Source organism: Parambassis ranga, chromosome 1 (genome assembly GCF_900634625.1).
Source record: "Parambassis ranga chromosome 1, fParRan2.1, whole genome shotgun sequence".
Taxonomy (NCBI): Eukaryota; Metazoa; Chordata; class Actinopteri; family Ambassidae; genus Parambassis; species Parambassis ranga.
The window spans coordinates 17,461,376-17,474,083 of NC_041022.1; the positions used below are offsets into that span (position 1 = coordinate 17,461,376).

The 12,708-nt window shown below is 40.6% G+C and overlaps 1 long non-coding RNA gene across 1 annotated transcript; it reads right to left on the reverse strand.

Annotated features, from left to right (window-relative positions):
- Positions 1–3,009: 3,009 nt before the first annotated feature.
- Positions 3,010–11,328, reverse strand: LOC114443304 (uncharacterized). The gene is made up of 3 exons (XR_003671430.1): positions 11,275–11,328; positions 8,114–8,202; positions 3,010–3,132 (listed from the first exon to the last, which is right to left on the reverse strand). It is a non-coding gene; the product is annotated as an uncharacterized LOC114443304 (long non-coding RNA).
- Positions 11,329–12,708: the final 1,380 nt, after the last annotated feature.

Here is a 12,708-nt window from a genome sequence, read left to right on the forward strand (position 1 = left end):
CTTATTTTCAGATTCAGCCACATCAAGCAGTTTTTTTCTTGGCTGTTTGTGGAGGAGCTTGCATATTCATGGCCAGCATGTTTTGAGAACCTGTCACTGAGCCTGTTATATAGCTCTCCCTGCCTTTCTGCTCAGGATGGCTTCAGAAGCAAAAACACTCCATCAGACTTAACACTGGCCAGCTGACACAGTCAGGCAGTTAAACTGACAGCCAATGGAGTCTGGCCTAGCAAATGAAGCGGACATAATACACCACTGACACAGAGGTCAACTTCTGTCACTGCCTGTGCATCTGCACATTCATTTATACACATGGAAAAGTGCATATGCACATCAAAAGGACAATGCACCCCACATCCTATTGCTATCACATACTCATACGCTTACACAGGCACAGACCATCACTTGCATCCTCCCACTTCTCTCCTTTGGCTGGGTTAAATCCAGCAAACACCCTAGCCTTGTATTTGACCTGCCTCCCACCTCTGCTGTAAAAGAGAGAGTGCACGAAGGAGGAGTTGGTGCAGCATCGGGCGGCCCACTTCTCAGACAAGAGCAACTATGGATTTATGACTTAAACTTTGCTAGTTATAAGGTCAATATAATATTGAAATGCATGGGAATAATTCCCCTTCTGCACGGACAACTACCTTCATAAGTCTGAAGGATTAATAAAACAACAGGGTGAGTGTTTTTGCTGCTATGAATGTTCTCATTGACAGTATATCCCCCTGTGCCTCTGTGGAACAGAATAGGTGTTCGATGGTAGATTAATCAGCATGGCTAACACACAGGTCAGGAGCCCTTCTTGTTGAAAGCAGCCACTGACGACCTTGTGTGTTTGCATTTTTGTGCGTGCAGTTGTACGTATATTTGCTTTCCACTTGAAGATAGTATTGTGTAGGCAATACATGTTATCAATCCAGCTTCCTCCTCCCACACTATATGACTGCTGTGTTCCCCCTCCTCCCAACCCTTCCCTCTGCCGCACAGCCTCTGTACACAGTGAGTTCTGCACAGTCCCTGTGGAATCTCCCGTGTCAGTACATTACCTTATAAGTGGAGGTATTGACTGTGGGGACTCTTTGATACACATTCACATACAGTACAAACACAATTGATCTTCAGCGCAGCATTGGAGGGGGGTCACTGTGGGGAGAGGGGGTTGCTGAAGAAAGATCTACACACATATAACAGATCACAGGCCTTCTTGTGGAATCAGAACTGTGTGTGCAAGAAGGAACAAAACGCTCTTTTGATAAGGATGTGACATGGAGCGATCTTTCCCCAGAGCCTAAGCACCAAACACTATCAGTGATGTGGGAAAGGCTCAGTGCGCCACTGTAAAAATGGAATATTATCTCTGTTCAGCCTCACATTGGGCAGAATGTGACTGGCTGTATTAATCGTACATTTCTTTTTCTTTTTGCCTGAGCAGATTCTTCCCTCAGGGGTGCTAAAATAATGACTCTATTTTATGACAACATTTGCAGCTCAATTAAACATTGTTTACGTCAATCTTCTCCTGTGTGTAGGCGCTGCCGGTTCACCATGTACACAGCAGTAGGAGGATGCTGTCATCTGCTCGCCATGAAGCATCAGAGATCATAGGTTGTCATGACGATACGCAGGGGTCAAACTTCAGCACTGACTTTCTCTCAAGGCAAAATAAATATTCCATGCAATCTCCGCACTTATTGGTAAAAAGAATTATTTACTCGTTTTATGTTTTTTTGAGAGATGGGTAAAACATACAAAAATCAGCGAGTGACTGATCGATTTCTCCTCCATTTATATTTAAAATTGTTGAATAAAGGGGCGTTAGTTACGTTCAAATAAATACTTTTCTCTTAGATGTGGATGCAAGCTCAGACAGCAGTCAATGATATGTTTGAAATAAAAATAAATGAATTGGAGTGTTTTCTCTCTCAGCGTGAGGAGAGCCCTAATGAGAGTGATCAGACTGATGCCAAGACCAAGCACTTCAAACAAAGGCAGCTTGTTCTTTCATACATGAACAGAAGAAAGGCCTTTAAAGATATTCTCTTTAAACAAAAGCGAAACAAAGAGTGTGACAGAAAGAAACATAGTGGTATTATATTTTTTGATAAAGTAAGTCCGAATTACCCCATTGGCTAAATCAATGTGAAAACATTTATAATCACATTATTTAAGGTATTTAGAAAACACAAACAATAATTTACTATAATTAAAGCTCTCCCTTTGTAATACTTGCTGCATGCAATGCAAGCTATATTCTAAATGCTTAAGCTGTCCATATTTAGATGAGTTGTGAATATAAACAAGTAAGTGAGTGAAAAGTCCTTCTTGGTCTATTTAAACCCTCCCCCGCAGGCAACAGTATTTACAAGGAAACGGTTATCATTTAGTCTCTGTTGCAGATCAAAATGTCAAGCTCCACAGAGAATCTGAGCAGTGCTGTTAGGGCCAAAAGTGCAGTTTTAGAGCCCCAGGATCTGAGAGGGAAAAAAATGATTTGCAAATGCCCAAATATGTCTAATTGACCTGAAATATAGCCTGTGTGCAGGAACTGTTTGAAATCAATAAGAGAAGTGAAAAGAAAATCCTTGAAGGAACATTTCTGAGGATCACACCGGCATGTCTTTTGGAGCAGAATGATGAAGTATGCAAGAATTATGAAAACAATCAAGAAGTCATGAAAGGTCATGTGAATTAAAATTACAGTGGTTGCAGCCAATTAAGAGAGTGTGAGGAACAGCTGTTTTTCCACCTAACAGTCCAGTATAATAGGGGTGCAGTGAGAGCTAATATGGTTTATATGAATATTCCGTGGACGTGAAAGCCATTTATGAGTGAATTTACACATAATGTATTCCCTCTGTATTTGTTTATTGTGTGTGTTTAGTGGGGTAAATCAATAGGCAGTATTCCCAGCCTTGATTGGATTCACAATTAGCTCTAGTGAGAAACTCCCTGACAGTGGGTATGTTAGATTCAGTCTGACAGTCTTTACCTCACATCAACCGCCTCCTACACAAACGCCATCTCCTTTGCTGTCCAGGTGCCTTGTGGGTAACTGTGAGGACTGGAGGGAAGTTCCTTCTGTGTGGCAGGCAGGCAGGCCATGACAGCTCCGAGATGCTCTTTGACCTGAGAGGAAGGGAAAACAACATCAATGGTAATTCCCCTTCAAACACATTAACTGGGATGAACTGGGTCCCACTGAGCCCCTCTGAGTGGACTTGCATTGATCGCAGAAATCCATGAATAAATTTAGCACTAATTGATTTTTTTTTCCCTCCTCAGAAAATAAATATCTAATTCTGAGTAGAGCCGTTGAATGTAACAGATTGTGCAACCACCTTTTCTTTCTTAAAAAATATTCAGTGCTCTTATGTGATGCAGGAAGTTTGTCATGTTCCTCGCACCCACAAAGTTTCACATTTTCACAACTTGACAGGAGTCAATAAAAAACCTACACCTTGAGGTCAGTTAAGAAACAAAAAAAGAAATTCATTGTGCCAAAGCAACAGACTCAGAAATTAACCCATTACATCCTGAGGATTTCTTCTACTGTTTAATTGCTTTCAGTGGGGATTGGAGTTATAGTTGGATGGGAAATGGTGTCACAAATACATTCACAAAAGCTCTCCCTGCCATCCCACTGCCAGCTGGAAGAGTGATACTGTCAACAGAAGAAAGAATTTATAATAATTCCAAATATTAGATTTAAATATTGTTTCACAGAGCCCAAAATAAAACAAAAAAAAAACTAAATATGTTTGTACAACATATTTTTTGTCTGTGTGTTTGTTTACAAATTAAAACATATCTTAAAGAAACAGACAATATCCTTTCTATAAAGCTGAATGAAAACACGAGTATGAGTAGACTCTAAAGATCAGATTGATTTTTAGGTAGCACTAAAGTAATTTTACGCAATAGGCTATTTTGTTTCAATAGCACAGACAAAAAAATGTTCATACCTTCAGTTCTGAATAGATTGTATTTTCACATTTTGCATTTAAGTGTTTGATCTGTAATAGTATATAGTAATAATAATAATAATGAATAAATATACCACTTTGTTTATAATAACCGGAGTAGATTTCATTGTATACTTTAATCTGTCAGCAGCAGAAGTAGTCCTGGTGCTTATTCCTAAAATGACTGAGGAGTCTTGGAGGTAGAAAGTTGTACACTCAGGTATCATACTGCCACCTACTGGTTAACACTGTCCACAGATATTCAATCAGCAAGAGTGCACTCAAATGAGTTCCTTATGATTAAAATGATTAGGATTTCCTCCACTTCAAAGAAGCCCCTCGGAATAAAATATTACTTTTTACTTTGTTTCAAATGATAGATAACATCCTCTGACGTGTGCATTAACTGGGAGAGGAAAAAGTCCTGTGTGTACCTTGACTAAACATCATGTCCCAGGTCCTTTAAAGCACATGTAGCTGAAGATGTGGTTATGGTCTATCAAGAATCCCTTTACTGACAAACCTCAATTGCTCAGTCGTGCAAAGAAAAAAGCATTCTTGAAATGTTCCTTTTTTGTTTGATGGATGAGTTGTACATATAATGGCTGGGCATTACCTCTACAAATAAACCAGACTTGACATTGCCCTGTGCTGGAACATCTGGGACGCCCCAGAGACAGGATCAAAGGCCCTGTGCGTCCTTGGACTCTATCTGTGCCAAACATGCGCAGCAAGCGCATGAACAGCAATCGAATGCATTTCAGTCATCATCATCTGCACTGGCTGTGTTTGTTAGTCATCAGCTATTTCTGCTTAATATGTTACAGTCATATTCCTCTGTGATTTCGTCATGGTAACAGCAGGGTTGAGAGCAGTGCAGCTAGACAATACAGTAAATCAATTTATGAGCTTATTACCACAACAAAATTATACATTTAGCTAAATGGAAACAGGAACATGATGTTGAAAATTAAGTGCCAGACTGATTGATCTTTCCAGCATTTTTCCGACTGACACGTCAGCCTCTCATCTGCACAATGCTGTGGGAGCAGTGCTACAACACAATCTACATTTCTTGGGCTTTGTTTGGAGAGAGCCAGCCAACTGCATAACCTTAATTAGTCAAGCTGTATTCATTCAAGTGATTACAATGCCCCGCACAGTAGTGAAGAGAAGCATCTGTCACTTAGGCTCAAATGATTTCTCAATCTTTCCATTCAGTGGAATAAATCTATTGTAGGCCCAGACTCTAACATGCCTTTTCTTACCGCAGACTGAGAACTGAACACATCCCACATGTAAATAACACAGAATATTTTTGATGCTTACAGTCTGAGCCAAAATTTAACACAATTTGGTCTGGGGCTGCAACTAACAATTATTCTCTTCATTGATGAAACTGTTGATTTTTTTTATTACTATAAAAGAATATAAACAAAAGTCCTGAAAATTTCCATAAAACATGAATCACACTGATGACAGCAGCAAATCTTTGTTGGAGCCACTATAATGACATGAACATTAACTTTTTTGACAATGTAATCTATATATTCTAATGTTTTTCCTACAGAATAAAAAAGAGAAGGTTCACCATTGTCTTAATTCTGCTCTGGTAATAATAAAAAGGACAAAATGAGGTTATTCTTTTTTTTCTTTCATTCTTGAGTTTCATTGTGTTTGCCATTTCTAAATCTCCTCAAGGCTATGCATCTGCTGCTCTTCAGCGTGCACAACTGGGGAAAAAAGCAGAATGTCACTTTTGTGAACTAGCCGCATGCAGAGGAGGAAAAATGACGCAATCATCAGAAAAGTGATTTGGGTGGTGAAGCTGGGGGCCGTAAGAGGGGCAGGTTGCAGGGATCGCCCACACCTCAGCAGATGTGCCTTGGTGTCACTCCACATCCACAGCCGAATGAATCACCCAACAGATGTTTAACGTCAAGGCCAGGCTGTCACGCCAGCCAAACACGCACATACCAGCCATGCAAAGACATGTACGCACACAATTTATTATGAGGACCGTGTCGCTCCGCAAGGGGTCAGACTAATACTCACCTTGACATGACTTTAACCAAAAATAACAAAACAAGTTTTACCTAATATATACAGAGGTGTTTTTGTTGAATATAAAAAGGAACTCCAGTGTTGTGCACTAAATATACACAACCCACTGACAGAAATGTAGTTGTGCTCAAACTCACTGAGCCTCTTGAAATGTTTCTTGAGCATAATGTATTTTCAGAACCTCTTTTTGATCTCTGGCTTGTACCAGCTGAAAGCAACCCGTCAATATTGAAGGGTATAAGGTAATTTAGATAACTCTACACCGGCATCCTTGCTGCTTCCTTTTTTTTTTTTTTAGTGGGCCCATACATGGCAGCCGAAACGTGTTTTGTTAAAACTCATTTTGTAAAAAAACAAATTTTGCATCTTAACACAGATGATTGTTTTGTTTTGTTTTGTTTTAGTACCTCTTTGTTTTAAGGCTTTGTTAAGGGGTGGGTAAGTGCCAACGCTATAAACCACATGCTCTCAACCTATGTTGTTGGTGGATTTTACTATGAATTGAATGAAATCAGTGTTATTGACAATTAGATTTTTTGGAACAGCTCCTGTGATTGAAATTAAACAATCAGCCTGAGATTTGTCTGATCTTCTCACTGAATCAATCATTTTATTCACTTTTTTAAGTGTGCCTTGGTGCCAAGCTGCTGAATGTGTTAGAGAAGAGCAATTGAAGGTAAGGAGCTTTTAAGAAAGAGTTGCTGGATCTTTGAGAACATTCTTGAGGCCCTTTTTCCCCTCTTTTGGAGAAACCCAGGCAGATAAAAGGAAACACTCGGGTGGATTAAAGTGTTCAGAATGTATCAGCATCAAACCACTAGAGTTTTTGCCCTCTACATTTTTCAAACACAGTCAATAGATCTAAATATTTTACTGTGCCCTGGCCGATTTATTGTTTGATGTTTAAAAACTTGTGTGGAATGAAAGAAAATTCATTAAAGAAGGCCCCAGAACGAGGCCCTACGATCAGCTTTGAAAGTCTAGTTTAACTGGGATATTGATCATTCTCTTTCTTCTGTGACAAAGGCCACCAGGGACGCTGGAGGTGTCGGTGGATGAAGGCTCGCTGCCAATAACACCAGACGGGTGTGTATACACTGTAGGTGAAGCTGGGAATTACACTACTGACACCAAAAAAAATTCAATAACTCAAAAATGACCAAACAAACATCACATTCTTGATTTCTTTCTGGTCAAAAGAACATTCTATGCGGACTCTGGGTTAGATGCAGCAATGTTTACTTTTTGGATTTTTAAATACCTGACTGATTAAACTAAAATATTTGTGAATTTTAAAAAGTGTTTTTAAACTTCATTGAGCATCTCGCTAAATTTATACAGGGTATATAATGGCAGGGCTTTTAGCTATCATCAGAAATGGTCCTGTCAATAAAACCACAAACATTCAGTCTGTGTTTAAACACAAACATTTATACCAGGTATACTGCAAGTAATGCTATACCAAAATTCTAGCAACACTAAGCAGATGTTGTGATGGAGGTGACACTTTTTATCCAGCAAGATAAATGCACTCACAGAAATCCTTTTGGAGGTATAGAACAAGTAAAACCCAATCCACTTTGAAGATACATCTACGAAACTTTTTTGACACCGGGATACAGTCTAACCCCGGTATTAGTAGTAATTAACTAAATCTTCTAGAGTATGTAAAGCAAAGGGTTTTTTCCCCCGAGCTGCAAAACATGAGACAAGCAGAACTTGACAACTGTCAGCTGTACTTTGGAGATTACTTTAAGAGACAGACAACTAGATATAATCAATGTGTAATGTATCAAATGGAAAACATCTGCAAGTTAGGACACTTGTAGAATTTAAATAACTAATTCTAATAAATGTATCTGCCTTTAGAGATATTTGTCCAGTCACTGAAGGCCACTAATAATTGAAACTGAGCCATCACTGGTCACTTACAGTAATGGATATATATTTATTGATGTTTGCTAATTACCAGGCTCTGTGGTGCCTGTTTAAAACTCTCTGCTATTTGTTTTTCATGTATATCATCTCTCACAAAGATATCAGCTTGAGGTAAATTCTACAAGGCAGAGGTCTGTACTTACAAACAGCAGCAGGAAGGCTGATCAGCTAGCAGACCAGTTGGACCATCATCTCTCAAGATGCTGATTTCTTCCAGGGGGACGTGTAGAAGCTGAATAAAGAGAAGCATGTCAGTATGTAAAGTCACTAAGAAGCATATAAAATGAGCCTCTACTGAGCTGCCAGCAGTTTGTTGTTTCCTAAGGGGAAATAAATAGTGGTAAAACTTCTTTTCACATCACAAAAACACTTTGACATCTTTTACCTTTAAGAAAAACATCTGAAACAGAGCTACAGTTTACTGGCCACTCCAAACTGAGGGTTTCTACGTAACAAACAGATTTTCTGTGGATGTCTATTTTCTACATTCTTCCTGGGGATAAACCAGGAAAGGAAGCCGTCTGCACTGCAGCTTGACTGAAACCTGTCAAAAAGCCTTGGTTTTTGATAAATTAGGGGCTTGTTTCCATGGCTATGAATACACCAAATGGTAGTTCATCAGCACTTGTGCCTTTTATATCTATTTTTGATGCAGCAGCCAACCACACCTAAGAGTTGACAATTTTTAATAATACCTGTTAGTGGTCAACTCGCATACCTATGTCACATCCTAGGGTCTGTTTTAAGGTTGTAAATGACAGTCAGCAGGGACAGAATCAAACAACAAATTGAAATCATATAATCACACATTTGCATACAGAAACAATCTACAGTACAGTAAATGCATTTATCAAACAAGACTTAACAATTTCACTGTTTGTGAATGTACTTTTGTTTCCTCAGAAAATGAGTATGTCTGGCAGCACACTCTCCTTTCCAAGTGTGTAACTCTCTTTTGAAAAGACACACAGGACACAGCAGGAGGGGAGGTGTGATGTGCTCTCTTTTTATTGACTGACACGGCTGATGAGGGCCCATCCTGCACTTTGGCAGGAGGGTAGGCAAGCATGCGGAGGTGGCGCCCACCAGGGTGCAAGGAGGGGACGACATGGTCGTCCTTCATAGATATTCCATGCGTGGCTTTACCCTCAGCTGCCCTGTCAAGGTCTGTGTATGCCCCTCTGAGGGGGCTGAGACAGGGTCATGGATGACACCCGCCTCTATGCCAGACGTGACAGCACAGCTGGGCCGCTTAATGACAGAGGGGCCTGGCCCAGCACACACCTGCCCATCCTGGGCAGGGCAGGCGACCTCATGGGGGGAAAAAGGAGCTGCTGCCACGTTCGATGGGCAGATGTTCTGGAGAGAAGACAGCAGAGACAGCGGCACTACAGGGACCTCTCTGTTTCTCTCCTCTCTCCAGTAATTGAAAATCATGTAAAAGGTCAATTGTGTGATACTGCCTGTCCCTCTCTGCAAGTTGTTCCTTTCAGCCAGAACATGACAAAAACAACACAGACTGGATGACAGCCTTTGCCTCAATTACTGTCTATTTTGGCTATGTCCATGTAATGACAATATCTGTAAACATTCCCAGTGAATGAATCTGCATTTACAAAACAGGAACAGGCCATCTGTTGGAGGCCATAAATAGGGGTCCCTGAGAGAAACCTAATCATTGGGTACATTATCCAGACACTGTTATGACATTTGGACTCCAAATGAATGCGGACTGTAAAAAAAGGGGGGGGGGGAGTAACATTAGTCCAAACTTTGCTGAATAGCAAACCAACAACCTCTGTGTAACAAGTCCACTGTGGTACAAGGGTCAGAGTCTCCCCTGAACACTGGCAGTGAACCCCTCTCTGGGTTTCAATCTGATGAGAAGAGGCAGGGTTCTAACCTCCACACAATTGCTCTCTGTCTGTGGTTGTCTTAACCAGAACCAGCTACAGGACTGTCACACACTATCAACCTCGCTGGAATTCAGTGGAGGTTTATGGACAGAGTAAAGATCAAAATAGACAACAAGGACTCATCAAGTAACACCAAAGAGGGAAATGAGATAAACTTTGGCCACCTTTGCGTGAAATTTGGTTGTTGACTTGCCAATGTGTTTAATGTGTTTTTTTGTTTGTTTTTTTTACTTGACCTAGATACGGTTTATGGGAACTGGAAGTGGTACAATGTGTTTAGATGCTCAGACTGTGAACTACAGTATTTAAAGACAATGTGTCAGTCTTGGACGAGAAACGGGCTACAAAGATGTGACATCACATTGTACATCTATTTCAATGAGCTAAAAGTTTGAAAAAGTTGTTACTTTTAATGAGGAACACGTTGGGGCTCACCCACAAACATGTGGTTTCAGGAAGGGAGAATACTTTAAAATTTTAACAAAAACAAGTGCTGTGACTTGGGTACCAGCACAAACAGGAAGGAAATAATATATTCCATAAACTCCCCCAAATGAGAATGTTATCAATAACACTTGTGCGAGGGGAAAAAACAAAATGAAGCTCTTCAAGTCGCATGTTTCTGTTTGGCTGACCGTAGACCTTTGCCAATAACAATGTTACCCGCAATCACGATCCAAACCACACACCCTTGGCACAGCTCGCTGTCACAAATTATGTTTTGATTCTGACCAAATGTAACAGCTTCCTGTCTGGTGCTGTTTTCTCTTACTGTCTGTTTTATTATCTTGAACCACTTTCAAACTAAAAGATGTTGTTTTGTTGTGGGAAGGACCTTTTGCAACATATCAAAAGCAGTGGAGGCTACTGATGACAAACTTGGAGAACACGTATCTGCATCGAGGAAACAACGGCTGTAACTTCAAAGAAACCAACACTATCTGCACTCATTAAACACAATAAAAATCACTGTTGTTTCATTCTGGACTTTTCTAAATTGCCTCTTGTGTCAAGAAAACAAGTGTATAACAGCTATTTAAAATCACTCCTAAAACCACTGTGCCATTCATTACGCATGATGTGATGTGATTGCGTGTCTATGCCACTTGTATGAGAGTGCAACTGTACAGCTGTGCGTAGCACACCAGAATGCACATTTCAAAGGCAAGACAGCTTCTAGGCTTGCTGAACTTTTGCTTGTTATCAGGAGCTGAGAGTGAAATGGAGAGAATTGATCTTTTGTCTACTGGAGGTGCACTCCCTAGGGCTGGGCCGCTCACTTGCTCACTCGCTTGGCTGCCATGCAGTGGGCTCTCTTTCTCAGTCCACCCCACCTTCTCCCACCACAGCCGCCGCCATCCCCTCAATCTCTCTCCTTATTCACTCACTTTCTCTCTCTCTCTCTCTCTCTCCATCTCTGCGTGGCGGCTGCCTCTCCTCCAGCTGACACTTGTCCTGCAGTTACTGGGTGAGATGTGCGCTGAGCTGCTGACACCAGGATTGATCTTCCTCCTTTTCCCCATAAGCTCCATATCAAGCTCCTGGAGACTTTGGAGGAGACAAAGAATGAGCAGAGGGTGGGGATAAGAGGTAAGGGAGACAACTGGAAAGGGAAGGGAGAATATTTTCAACTCACATCAACCCTTCAAACTAACAATGTTTGGTGCAGCGAAGGAACAGAGAAGACAAAGATGACAGTTTTATTGCAGTGCAAGACAGAAGTAGACTATTTTGGCGAAACTGTGTAAAGTGACACCACAGCACTACATTTCCTAGCCTAACATACTTTATATATATATATATATATATCAAATTGTTTACTAATGTGACAGCTGCATGAGTCTGTAAATAACCTCATAATTAAAGGAACTGCCATCACACCACTTACATGTGCTCTCAGCAGTGTCCAGTCCTTTTTACCATGTTGTCACACAGCAGTGACAGTGCTTGGTGCAACAAATGATGGTAGTGGTAGGGAAACTAATTAAATGTTAAAATAAAAAGTTAAAAATTATCTTATCCTTACTTGTGCAACTTAAAATATGCCACCGTTTCCTACATTACCTATTAAAACACACAAGGTTATTTTTCAAATATGCGCCGTTTCCATCTGTGACATAGCTCAAAGCAAACACATACAGAAAAAACAGCAACACTACGTCTTACAAAGTCAGCAAGCCCTTTAACAGATTGCATCTGGATTTCCACCCAAAACTGACCACCTCTTCTATGGTCCAAAATTCCCTTAAATTTCACTGATGTGTTGACAGATGTTTCCAGTACCATTTCAACAGACCAAACAAACCACTCCCCCTTGGCAGATATAATATTTATAATATCTACAAATGAAAGGTTTAAAATTAATTTAGAATCGTCATTAGACTGAAATTAAAAACAGTTCAGTCTTAAATAACACAATCAAACATAAAACACTTTTATCCAATGCAGCGTGCAGTCTTACAGTAAAGGCTGTGTTCACAGTGGCTCTTGAGGACTTCCATTGTGATTGTAAGTCCAGGCATTTGAGTGGATTTGACTGGGGATCTTTACAGTTATTACTGTATGTTATTGGCATCATGAGGAGACCAGACCTGGGTGGAAGCGTTTGGGGGAGGAGGGGAGTCTAGCAACAAACGTGATAATTTGCAGGTTAGCCAATTTCAAGAAGCTGGATGGCCCGATACCCTTGGTAAGCATCTGAGAGCAGCGGAGACCAGAGCAGAGCAGGGCAGAGCTGTACGGAAAGAAGATGAATCAAGTTTAATAACAAAGGGTTCTAATTGCCCCCCACAACCTCACACCCCCACCTCACAGCTGAACTC